The 11,353-nt window shown below is 40.7% G+C and overlaps 1 pseudogene; it reads left to right on the plus strand.

Moving 5' to 3' along the window:
- Window positions 1–8,583: 8,583 nt before the first annotated feature.
- On the plus strand, window positions 8,584–11,043 carry LOC120569995 (annotated as a pseudogene).
- Window positions 11,044–11,353: the final 310 nt, after the last annotated feature.

Genomic DNA, 11,353 nt, shown 5'->3' on the forward strand with positions numbered 1-11,353 from the left:
TCCTTCAAAACTAAACCATTGAAGCATGCTTGTTCAGAAAACAGGTATTAGTTTAATTCAAAATCCATCTAGAATGGACACTGACATTGGTCACCTATACTTCTGGCTGCATCATATGAGCCTGTATTATCATTATTATTATTATTATTAAGGGCCGAACAGCAAAGCTGCATGGACCCTATTGTATTTGTCTGTATTATTTCTTCTTGTTCATAAGAAATCCATGTTCCCATGCACTAAAACTCACCAAACCTTGCACATAAGTCCAGTCCTATGCTAAACTTCATCACTGTGATTTGTGTGCTAAGTGTCCTGATGGTGGCGCTACAACAGCCATCTAAAATTCTAATCTTAAACCTTTCTCCTCCCACATGTTTGTTTCAATTGAAAATCCGTCAAAAAACTGGTAAAATACGTACGTTTGGACAGTGGCTGTCAGCGTCTGAAACAACAAAAAAGCGGCCTTCAGCGTGTTTGTAGAACGTACCGGGGAGAGCAGCATGTACACAGAGTTTAGCGAGTACTATGTAAGTGGGAAATTCAGCATAGGGAGGTTGGTCGGTGGATGGGTCAAACTCAGGACTTACACCCAGGAGACCGGGGTTCATGTCCCGCGTGTGTCTTTAACCGTCCCGTTATTGCCACGTGTCACGGAAGCCGCTTTCTTCTTAACCCGCGTGTTGTCTTCCCATAGACCGTGAACTTGTTGTCCTTCCGGGTCAAAATTGCAAATTAACTTTTTTTGGCCCTTTTTCTAACGTTTTTTGAAAAGTTTTTGTCATTTTATTTAATGAGGTTTTTTTTTAAATACATGGTCAATAAACAATTTAAATTAAAGCTGCGAGCAGCGATGGATGGGCCCTCGCGCCTCTGCATGCGTTGGGGTTACCTGGCGGACGCCGATCCTTGCGACCGTGCATTTGCGCGGCACTCAAACGCCGCAAATCGTCAACGATGAAAAGGGAACTCCCCGCCGAGTACAACGATACGTCATACAGTTCATTAGCTGTGAAAAGGGGCACGGCTAAAGACTGGGGGCGGGTCAAACCATCAGCAATTAAAAAGGAAGTCTCTGCTGAGTTTGTTGATACCTCACACAAGACTCTACCTTAGATGGGTCAGCATTCATGAAAGGGGGTGTGACTTAAGCATAGGGGTCGGGCCAAACCATCACCAATGAAGAATGAAGTCTCTACGTCATACGGTTCATTAGATGTGAAAAGGGGCATGGTCAAAGTATAGGGGGCGGGTCAAACCATCACCAATTAAAAAGGAACTCTCTGCTGAGTTCAATGATACCTCACACAAGGGTATACATTTAAGGGTTCACATTTTATGTAGTATAAACAAATCCTGCAATTTCTTCCAAACTAAATCTTTGATGTTCATCAAAAAAAATCACAACACTCGAAGATCATTGTAGATTTGGATTGCAACATTTCAGAATTTTATCTAAAAAAATTTATTTAACCCTTGTGTTGTCACAACACAAAAACAAGGGTTAATACAGGACCTTAGTGCTTGTTTGTACAGCATTTTGGTATCTAAAAAAGTGAATTTAATAAAAATGTTTGAATTGTTTCCTCATCTACGCATTGCAGTCAATGCAAAATAGAGCATCTTTAAACACTGTTTTTTTTGTAAATAAATTACAGGCATCTCTATGTTGTCTTAACCAAATAAACACATTCTCAGAATTTTCTAATATGAAATAATTATTTTTACAGTAGCTTTGAATTCTGCATTTTCATGCAAGCTTGCTCCTTGTCTTCTAGGTGTTGCGATGCCACTTGTGACATCACACAGTTAATATCTCCCTGAGATCAGAACCTGCCTACGGCCTCAATGGGTCTGAGTTTGAGTCCATAGTGTTGCAAGATGATCATACATGTATCTAATCAGGCATTGTGCTGTGGACAACTGCCCTGCATGTTTTAAATGCTTGTTACTAATCCTAGCTTCTGGGGAGTTTACTCCCCGGAGTCCTTATGTTTATTCACCCAGCATATTTCCTTGGAGAACGTTGGCACCAAGATCTTGGTTGCAGCTGTCCGGTGCCCTGCAATGTCATGCTGCATCCTGCTAAACCCTGCTGCTTCCTGTTACGTCCATCCATGCTCTGCCCTGCAGCGCCCTGATATGACATGAACTACTTTTTTAAGTCACTGTTCCATTATTAATGTGACTATTATTGCCTCTGTTCATCATATCCCCAACCGGCATCGTCAGACACAACCTACCAAGAGCCTGGGTCTGTCCAAGATTTCTTCCTAAGAGGGAGTTTTTCCTCGCGACTGTCGCACTGCTTGCTCTTGGGGGAATTACTGGAATTGTTGGAATTGTCGGGTCTTTGTAAATTATAGAGTGTGGTCTAGACCTACTCTATCTGTAAAGTGTCTCGAGATAACTCTTGTTAGGGCCCGAGCGCCGACAGCGGCGAAGGCCCTATTGAAACTGAAGGAATTATTTTCCGTCAAATGAATTGCCTTTTTGAGGGGCTTAACATATTCAAAAACTCACCAAATTTGGCGGTCGCATCAAGTCTGGTGAATATTTACGTATTTTAAGGGTTTCAGGAATAGGTGCTCAAAAATGGCTCGCTAGCGCCCTCTACAAAGATAAAAAAATTGAGCCCCTGCAGTGGGTTTAACGTAGACTCACTAAAGTTGGTACACATATGTACCATGTCAAGATGTACAAAAGACCTCATTAGAGCCATACCCTAAACCCAACAGGAAGTCCGCCATTTTGAATTCAATGTTCGAAATTAGTGCGATTTTATGGCGTTATATATGTGTCCCATTCCTGAGCGAGTAATTGTATGTTTTGAGCGCAGAGAACTATATTTTGCAAGCACACTACATTGCATTTTGAACAGAAATTTACACTCGCAAAAAATTATTTAGTTTGAGTAAACAAAAACCTATTTCGGGCACAATAAATGTAAGCTGCTGCGCTCCGGTCACGTCTCCCTCGCTCTCAACCTCTTCTCTCTGCGCGCTCAACCCTAGACACGCTCGCTCAGATTTTCACAGCGCTATCGGTGCCACAAAACCAACCAATCGCAGAATCAAAAGGTCAATTCTGATTGGCTGTTCGTCTCCAATTAGATTGCAGTATCAGGAAACAAAAATCTAGGAGGAACCGTCTTTTTCAGTCAACACTTGTTGGTACGGCAAATACCGTCTACAGTGGAGCTGTTCAACTAATGTTACTGGATTAAAACACATTTCGGTCAGTATTTTGTATTATTGACATAGCTATATCACAGAAATGTCTTAATATTTGTGTGTACTATAATGCCGTTATATTGTTTGACTCATATCTCCTTGTGTGACTAACGTTAGTTTGACTCATCCTTCACAAGCAATCTAGCTAGCTCACACACAGCAGCCGACATGTCATCTGAACAGGCCTCGCAGCACTGTAACTAGCTAAGTTAGGTCTGAACAGCAGTAGGCCTGTCACACTATAGCCACATGTAAGTAGTTTTTAATACTTTGGTTACATTACCGTATTTTATTAACCTGAATTATGTTGCTATATTAGCTTGCGAAGGAGCTATCCGTTGCTAACGCTAATTTATCTCAAAAAGCAGAAACGCATAACTACTGCCAAGACATGAATTCACGAGACCAGAGAGGTGTTATAAGACTCGTCAAGTGTTGTCATCTGTCTTAAAATGAAATCATATCTTGGCAGTAACGTTCGTTAGTTACTGCTTTTTGACATAAATAAGCTAGCTAGCTAACGTTAGCAACGGATAGCTACTTTGCAAGTCAATTGAACCAACCTTAAAAAATTAAGGTTAATAAAACCCCACATCGATGTAACCAGTATTACAAACTTCTTTTAAGTGGCTGTATCGTGACATTTTAGGTTTGTTCAGATGAATATGTTGGATGCATAGACTGTATCCATGCTGGGCTAGCTAATGTTAGATTTCTTGTGAAGGATGATGTTAGTCACACACGGAGATATGTAATTCAAAAAACGGTGTTGTGATTAACACAACTATTAAGGTATGTCTGTAATATACCGGTCGGTCAATAATATAAAATACTGTGGATCAGTGCTTTCCAACCCTTCTGGTCTGAGGTTCCCCCACATCCCTGTCATATTAACTCACATACCCACCCCGTCAATTCCCAATGTGTTCACACTATCCTATTAAAGTGAATATTCTTACATTTTCATGCAATTGAACTATAGACATTTAGGTTGGTTTGGTCAGAAATTCTACTAGCTAGGCCTTTTACTTGAAGTGTGGTTAATGTTTTAAAAGTCATCCATTACCTTTAACTAATCATTTAAACTGTTAGCTAAGTCAGTAGGCCACTTTTAGCTTTTTATTTCTACCATTGATTACTTCGCTATATGTTTAAACATATGTGTTGAGCTGTTTCAGCTGATATATTGTTTTAAATCAATCATAATTAAATTATTTTGATTAGTTAAGCTGCTCCACAATCTTTCCAAGTACCCACTAGCTACAGCAGAGATACCCCTTGCTGGGGAATCACTGCAGGTGTTGTGTCAAAAACTGTTTCCCTGTAGATATATCTTTCCTGCTACTTGCGATCTAATTGGAGACGAACAGCCAATCAGAATTGACCTTTTGATTCTGCGATTGGTTGGTTTTGTGGCACACTTGTAACGCTGTGAAAATCTGAGCGAGCGTGTCTAGGGTTGAGCACGCAGAGAGAAGAGGTTGAGAGCGAGGGAGACAGGACCGGAGCGCAGCAGCTTTTACCTGCGAGCAGAGAAAGACATGCAAATACATTTATTGTGCACGAAATAGGTTTTTGTTTACTCAAACTAAATAATTTTTTCCACATGTCGTACTTTAACAAACTCCTAGAGATTTCATCCGATGGACCTCGAAACTTTTCAGGATTTCATAAGAGTCCAACCCTGAGAACAAATAAAGGCTGATATTTACTTAAAGTCATAGCGCCCTCTAGTGGCAACAGGAAGTAGGCCTAAAAGTCAAGGTGCTATCTTTAACAAACTCCTCCTAGAGATTTCATCCGATGGACTTCAAACTTGGTCCGTACCATCTCAACACCTTAAAGATGAAAAGTTATTAAAAGAAAAACTTTTCGTCAGACGGTGTGGGTGTGGCGTGGCGGCCATTTTGAGTGTTTAGCGATGAACAAAGAAATTGTTGTAACTTGAGTATACATTGTCGTATCTGCCCGAAATTTCTCAAGATTTACAAGGGTCCAGGCCTGAGGACACCTACAGGCCAAAATTGACTTTTGGTCATAGCGCCCCCGCTGGCAACAGGAAATGCGCCTTATATGACAAACATCATCCGATTTACATGAAACTTATAATGTGTGGTCTACATGTGATACTGAGCCGCCCCCTATATTTTAACCACGCCCACTTACTCTTGAACTTAACATTTGAACCGTTTAAAGTAGAGTTTTGTGTGAGGTGTCATTGAACTCAGCAGAGAGTTGCTTCTTCATTGGTGATGGTTTGGCCCGCCCCCTATGCTTAAGCCACGCCCTCTTTCATAACATTTCAACCGTTTAAGGTATACCCTTGTGTGAGGTATCATTGAACTCAGCAGAGACTTCCTTCTTCATTGGTGATTGCTTGACCCGCCCCCTGAGATTTAGCCACGCCCCCTTGTATAACTAATTACCTTTTTGATGTAGACCCTTGTGTGAGGAATCATTGAACTCCTTCTTTATTGGTGATGGTTTGGCCTGCCCCCTATGTTCAAGCCATACCCCCTTTCATACATTTTAATGTTATGGCAAGACTAAAGTAGAGTCTTGTGTGAGGTATCATTGAACTCAGCAGAGACTTCCTTTTTTATTGGTGATGGTTTGACCCGCCACCTATGCTTTAGCCACGCCCCTTATCACAGCTAATGAACCGTATGACGTAGAGTCTTGTGTGAGGTATCGTTGAACTTGGCGGGGAGTTCCCTTTTCATTGTTGACGATTTGCGGCGTCTGAGTGCCGCGCAAATGCACGGTCGCAAGGAGTGGCGTCCGCCAGGTAACCGCGACGCGTGCAGAGGCGCGAGGGCGCGGCCATCGCTGCTCGCAGCTTTAATTATGATTTGATACTATAAATAAAATTTCATTGAAATGTGTGTCTGCATTAACACACCTGATTCTGATTAGCAATCAGTCCAGTTCCAGTTAAGGAAAGTCATGTTAATGAGTCAACCCAGGCTGACTCAATAAGATATAGTCAAATATCTAAAGGAGTCATCACCTAGACAATAGCTCACTGAGATCAGCATTTGCATTTGGACCTGAAGATTGCGAGTTCAAATGTCACAATGGCACATCTTCTACATGATCAGCCATTGTGCTTTGGAAACCTTCCATGCATGTTTTAGATGTTTTGAGAGCATCAACACACCTGTCTGAAATGAGCAGCTCATTAGTTTGTGTCCTAGGTTAACATGCCACTGTGTACTCTGGCATTATGCTTATGTGGGGACTGGAGACACAAAATCAAAGATATTTTAAATTTAGAAGATTTAAATAATTAGTTTTGTATGGTTATGATTATAGACCATGCATTTATAATGTTACACCTCTTCCTGCTTAAAAACCTGTTCTGAACACGAGTCCATAGCTTTGGCTTAGCATAGTTTGACCTGTTTTACTATCTTATAAGTGTTTGCTGTTTTCTTCACCTCGTTTAGCTTGATTTGGTCATGTGAGCTACAAAACAGGCCAGCCTGTTCAATATTGATGTTACTCTTTAATCTTGATCTTAGTTTTCATAGTGGATTTTGGACCCTATTGTTTTTGCCTGTATTATTAGGGGCCGAGCAGCGAAGCTTTTTTTGATTTCGGTCACAGACACAATGTCACTGAGCACTTTGTAATGTGGATTCTTCAAGACAAGTGATAAGTTTAAAAAATGGGAACATTTGTATTTTTTAGGAACACCTGTGTTTTTAGTGACACCTGTGATACCTGTCTATAGCCTCATTTTGATCCTACAGTGTTGTTACTGTACTTGTTGTTGGATCATTACAAAAAATAATGCAAAATTATATATTTTAGAATGTCTCTTGCATCACATACATTATGAACAGGTAACTAAGTGGTCTTGAAGAGGATTCTATTTTTCTGTCTCTCATTCGGACTCGGTCTTGAGTAGTTCTGGTCTTGGACTTGACAAAGGTTGACTTTACTACATCACTATTCACCTTGTCATCTCAACTGCTGTACTCCATTACTATCCTGCAAAAAATAAGTCAACAGCTCCACCTTCTGGCAAGTCAGCAGAGCATTTCATGAATATCTGTGGCAGTTTAATTGTGCAGATAATGTAGCTCTACACTATACAATAATTGTTGCATGGCACAGGCTGCTATACTATAGGTGTTTTTGCAGGCATCTGTCATCTAAGGGGACCGAAAAGTGGACCACCAAAAAAACAGACTCAGGCTTTAACATCTTCATCATTTAGTTTGGTTGAATCACACTAGGGTTGGTTTTCCCCCTTGGTGCGGTTCTTTTGGGCAGGTTTGAATGCAGCAATCACACTCAGATGCCCAGGAGTATGAAGGCTAATAAGAAACCTAAAAAATCAAATACTTTTTCACTACATCATTATTGTCTCTAGTAGTTTTTCTTGACCGGTCCAGGACATGGATTTACATTATGAATATGTCTTGTTTATTATATTTCATGCAACTTGACAAAAAAAATCACAATGCTATGTACAATTCCATGAATGACATTAAACATTAGCCTCACAATCTTCTCACTCACAATTAACATAAGCTAATAAATGTTAGCCAAATATGCATATATATGAACTCAATTGGGTAGTTCCTCGGACAGCAAACCATCGTGTATGGTTTCACTGGCCCTGCACTAAGCTAAACGCTAGAGAGGAAACATTGCTGATCTCCAAATGGCTGATTCGAGATATCCAGCAGAGTTTTCTGGGCCTATCAGTGGGATTGTTATGGAAAAAATACACACGGTGATACTCTAGTAGAGCACATTATGTTTAACCATATATAAATTTAATTTAAATAGCTCACATCAATGTATTTTGTGAGTTAAGTTAATTTATTATTTTATGTGGCGTTTTCATTTGTCAGGTGCAAATGTGTCAACAAAACAGAGTGTTTGCAGAGACACTGTCTCTTTATACAGACTTTTGCGCCTCCCGAGTCAATTGTGATTGGGTTAAAGAAATTCAATTTTTTTTTCCTATCCCAGAATGCATCTATGGGGTAGCCAGACTGTTCTCCAAAGGGCTGTGTAGACACAGCTGGCAAAGCAAGACTACTGTTTTAGAAACTTGAAAAGTAATCCGTAGGACAATAATAGGACAAAGGAAAGGAAATAAGTGTAGAAAATGACAAAAGAGAGATTGGATAGAGAGACAGTGAGAAAGGCAGGGTTACAGAGAGCGATAAAGATGATGGTGGGATGTGCAGAGTGAGGGAGGAGGGGCATCAGAGTCCAACAGGAAGTGAGAGAGAGGCGGGGGTGAAGAGAATGTGAGAGAGATAATTCAGTTACATGACTCAGGTTTGTTCAGAAAGCTGCCAGAGCTGCAGCTATCTGCAGATCTCTGCAGATGGAGGTTGAGGACAGAGCCGAGCTCTGCTTTCCACAGTTCCCAAACACCTCCTGCAGGAAGCCCTCGCCTCCTTGGCCCCCAAACAGTTACCATTGTGTTATACTCCATCTCTCTAATCACTGTGACTCTCAACCTGTTCATCATCATCTCTATCTCCCACTTCAGGCAGATATTAACTTCTCAGCTTCTCTCTACAGGAATTGTAACTTAAAAATGTGAACAGCTGCTGTATATTTAGAAGAATAGTTTTTGAGCTAGTACTGAATAATGTTGCTCCAAATGTCTAACTTTGATACCAGAGACTGTTGTTCATGTCCACTCTCTTACCAATATTAAGCATTGTTTCTGTCCATTGTGACCTCAACCAAGTCATTTTAACTGTCTACACTTAAACATATGGCAACTACTGATGTGGTGGAACCGAAAATGTTCAAACTCATGTGGATTTGTATTTTCATTTTGAATACTGGTTTTATCACTCTTGTTGGTTAAATGGTGCTTTTCTCTTTCCCGCCAGGCAGCTCCACACACCCACCAACATCCTCCTCCTCTCTCTGGCTGTCTCAGACTTTCTAGTGGGCCTCGTGCTGATGCCTTTAGAAGTTCTCAGAAGAACATCCTGCTGGTTTCTTGGTGACTTTGTGTGTGCTACCGATATTCTTCTTAACCTCATCATTCCCTCAGCCTCAATAGGTGACATAGTGCTCATATCAGTTGACCGTTATATGGCTATATGTGACCCTCTGCATTACACCACTAAAGTCACTGCAAGAAGAGTTAAATTCTGTGTTTTTCTGTGTTGGCTCTGTTCTGTTATCTACAGCCTTTTCTTTGTAAAGGATCTTCCAACTCAACCAAGGAGTTATAAATTCTGCTACGGAGCATGTTTAATGGCCAGTGAAGACATCTCACTGCTTTTTGATCTTGTTGTTAACTAGGGATGAGCGAGTACAGCATTATCTGTATCTGTATCTGTACTCGGACTGGGCGGGGCATAACCCGGAAGTGGGCGGGATTTAACCCGGAAGTGTGTCGGGTTGTCTTGAAATGGGCGGGGCTTTGATCGGTATGTTATTTTAAGCATGCAATTGATATGGGTTGATCAGAAATTGTTATATTTATTGCTGATTACAAAACTATTTACATGAAAGCATCAGCATTGAGCTTCACATCAATGGTTTTGATCACGATAACAAACTTTTTTCAAAATTTTTTTTGGTTCTTTTTTTAATTTTTTTATTTCCACACCAGGTATGTGTGTGTGTGTGAGAGAGTAAGAGAGAGACAGAGAGAGAGAGAGAGAGAGAGAGAGAGAGGGGGGGGTAGAGAGTGTTTGTGTGTGTGTGTGTTTGTGTGTGTAGCTTAATTTGTAAAATTATTTATACCACAACTACCTTTATTTTTTTTATATAAAATACAGCAAGAAAGTGTCAGACACAGTGCGTGAAGTCAAAAAAACTGGTTAGAGCCAGCTGACGGTTTAAAAAAATGACAGGCAGAGAAAGGGAGAGAGAGTGTGCATGTGTGTGTAGCGAATTGATTTGTAATATAATTTTATACCACTACTTCCTTTTCTTATGAAATACAGCAAGAAAGTGTCAGAAACTGTGCAATGTGAAATAAAAAAAAAACTCCGCCAGCTGAAAAAAGAACTAAAATCTCCGACAGGCAGAGACACAACGCGAGTCACATTCTACCGAGCACCACGTCTGGACAAACCCACGTTTACCAGAACTCTACTGGTTAATAAGTAAGTGCTACAAACCGAAGTAAAAAACAGAGAGAGCGATCTGTTCTCTTCTCAGTGTTCTGTGTGTGAGTGAGCAGAGCGGGACACACAGCAACACAATAAATCTGATTGTGTGTAGGGGAGGGGCGCTGTGACTACTAGCCTATCACAGAACGCAGACACAGTCAGCTACCCAATAAGGATTTTTATTCAATCCGAGCACAGATATTGACTCGTATTACTCGTATAATACTCGTACTCGGCAAAAGTGCTTTATCCGTACCGGATACTCGTTTCAGCCGAGTATCCGGCTCAACTCTATTGTTAACTTTATTGTTCCAGTTACTGTCATCATAGCTCTGTATCTGAGAATATTTGCCGTGGCTGTGTCTCAGGCTCGTGCCATGCGCTCTCACATTACAGCTGTCACACTCCAGCATTCAGTGACTCCAAAGGCAAAGAAATCAGAGCTGAAAGCAGCCAGGAATCTTGGTGTTCTTGCAGTTGTTTTTCTAATATGTGTATGCCCGATATACATCATAAAATTCATGGATTACAACTGGATTACAGCTTTAATTGATAACTTTTCATACCTTCTGTATTTGTCTAACTCTTGTCTAAACCCTGTGATCTATGCCTTCTTGTACCCCTGGTTTAGAAAAGCAGTTAAACTCATTGTAACTCTTCAGATACTGCAGCCTGGCTCCTCTGAGACCAACATGCTGTAGAGAGGCGGTGGAGGGACTGAGATCAGACTCGGTCTAAGGAGAAATGAATGAATATGTTCCTGCTGTTCAGTAAGTGAATTATGAAATACATAAAGTGAAGATATGATTACCCATCAATTAACAGACCTGTGTTTCAGCTATTGCTTGTTGTACACTTTTCCTCTCTGCAAAGAGTCCTAAGCACCATATCCTGTCTCTAGGTAATCACCGGTTTAATGCAAGTTTTAAATTCACTGACACTTATGAATGGTGTTTTCTTCCCAGGGAACCATTTCTCCTTTTAATGGAAACATTTCACATCTACAGCTTT

Source organism: Perca fluviatilis, chromosome 12 (genome assembly GCF_010015445.1).
Source record: "Perca fluviatilis chromosome 12, GENO_Pfluv_1.0, whole genome shotgun sequence".
Lineage (NCBI taxonomy): Eukaryota > Metazoa > Chordata > Actinopteri > Perciformes > Percidae > Perca > Perca fluviatilis.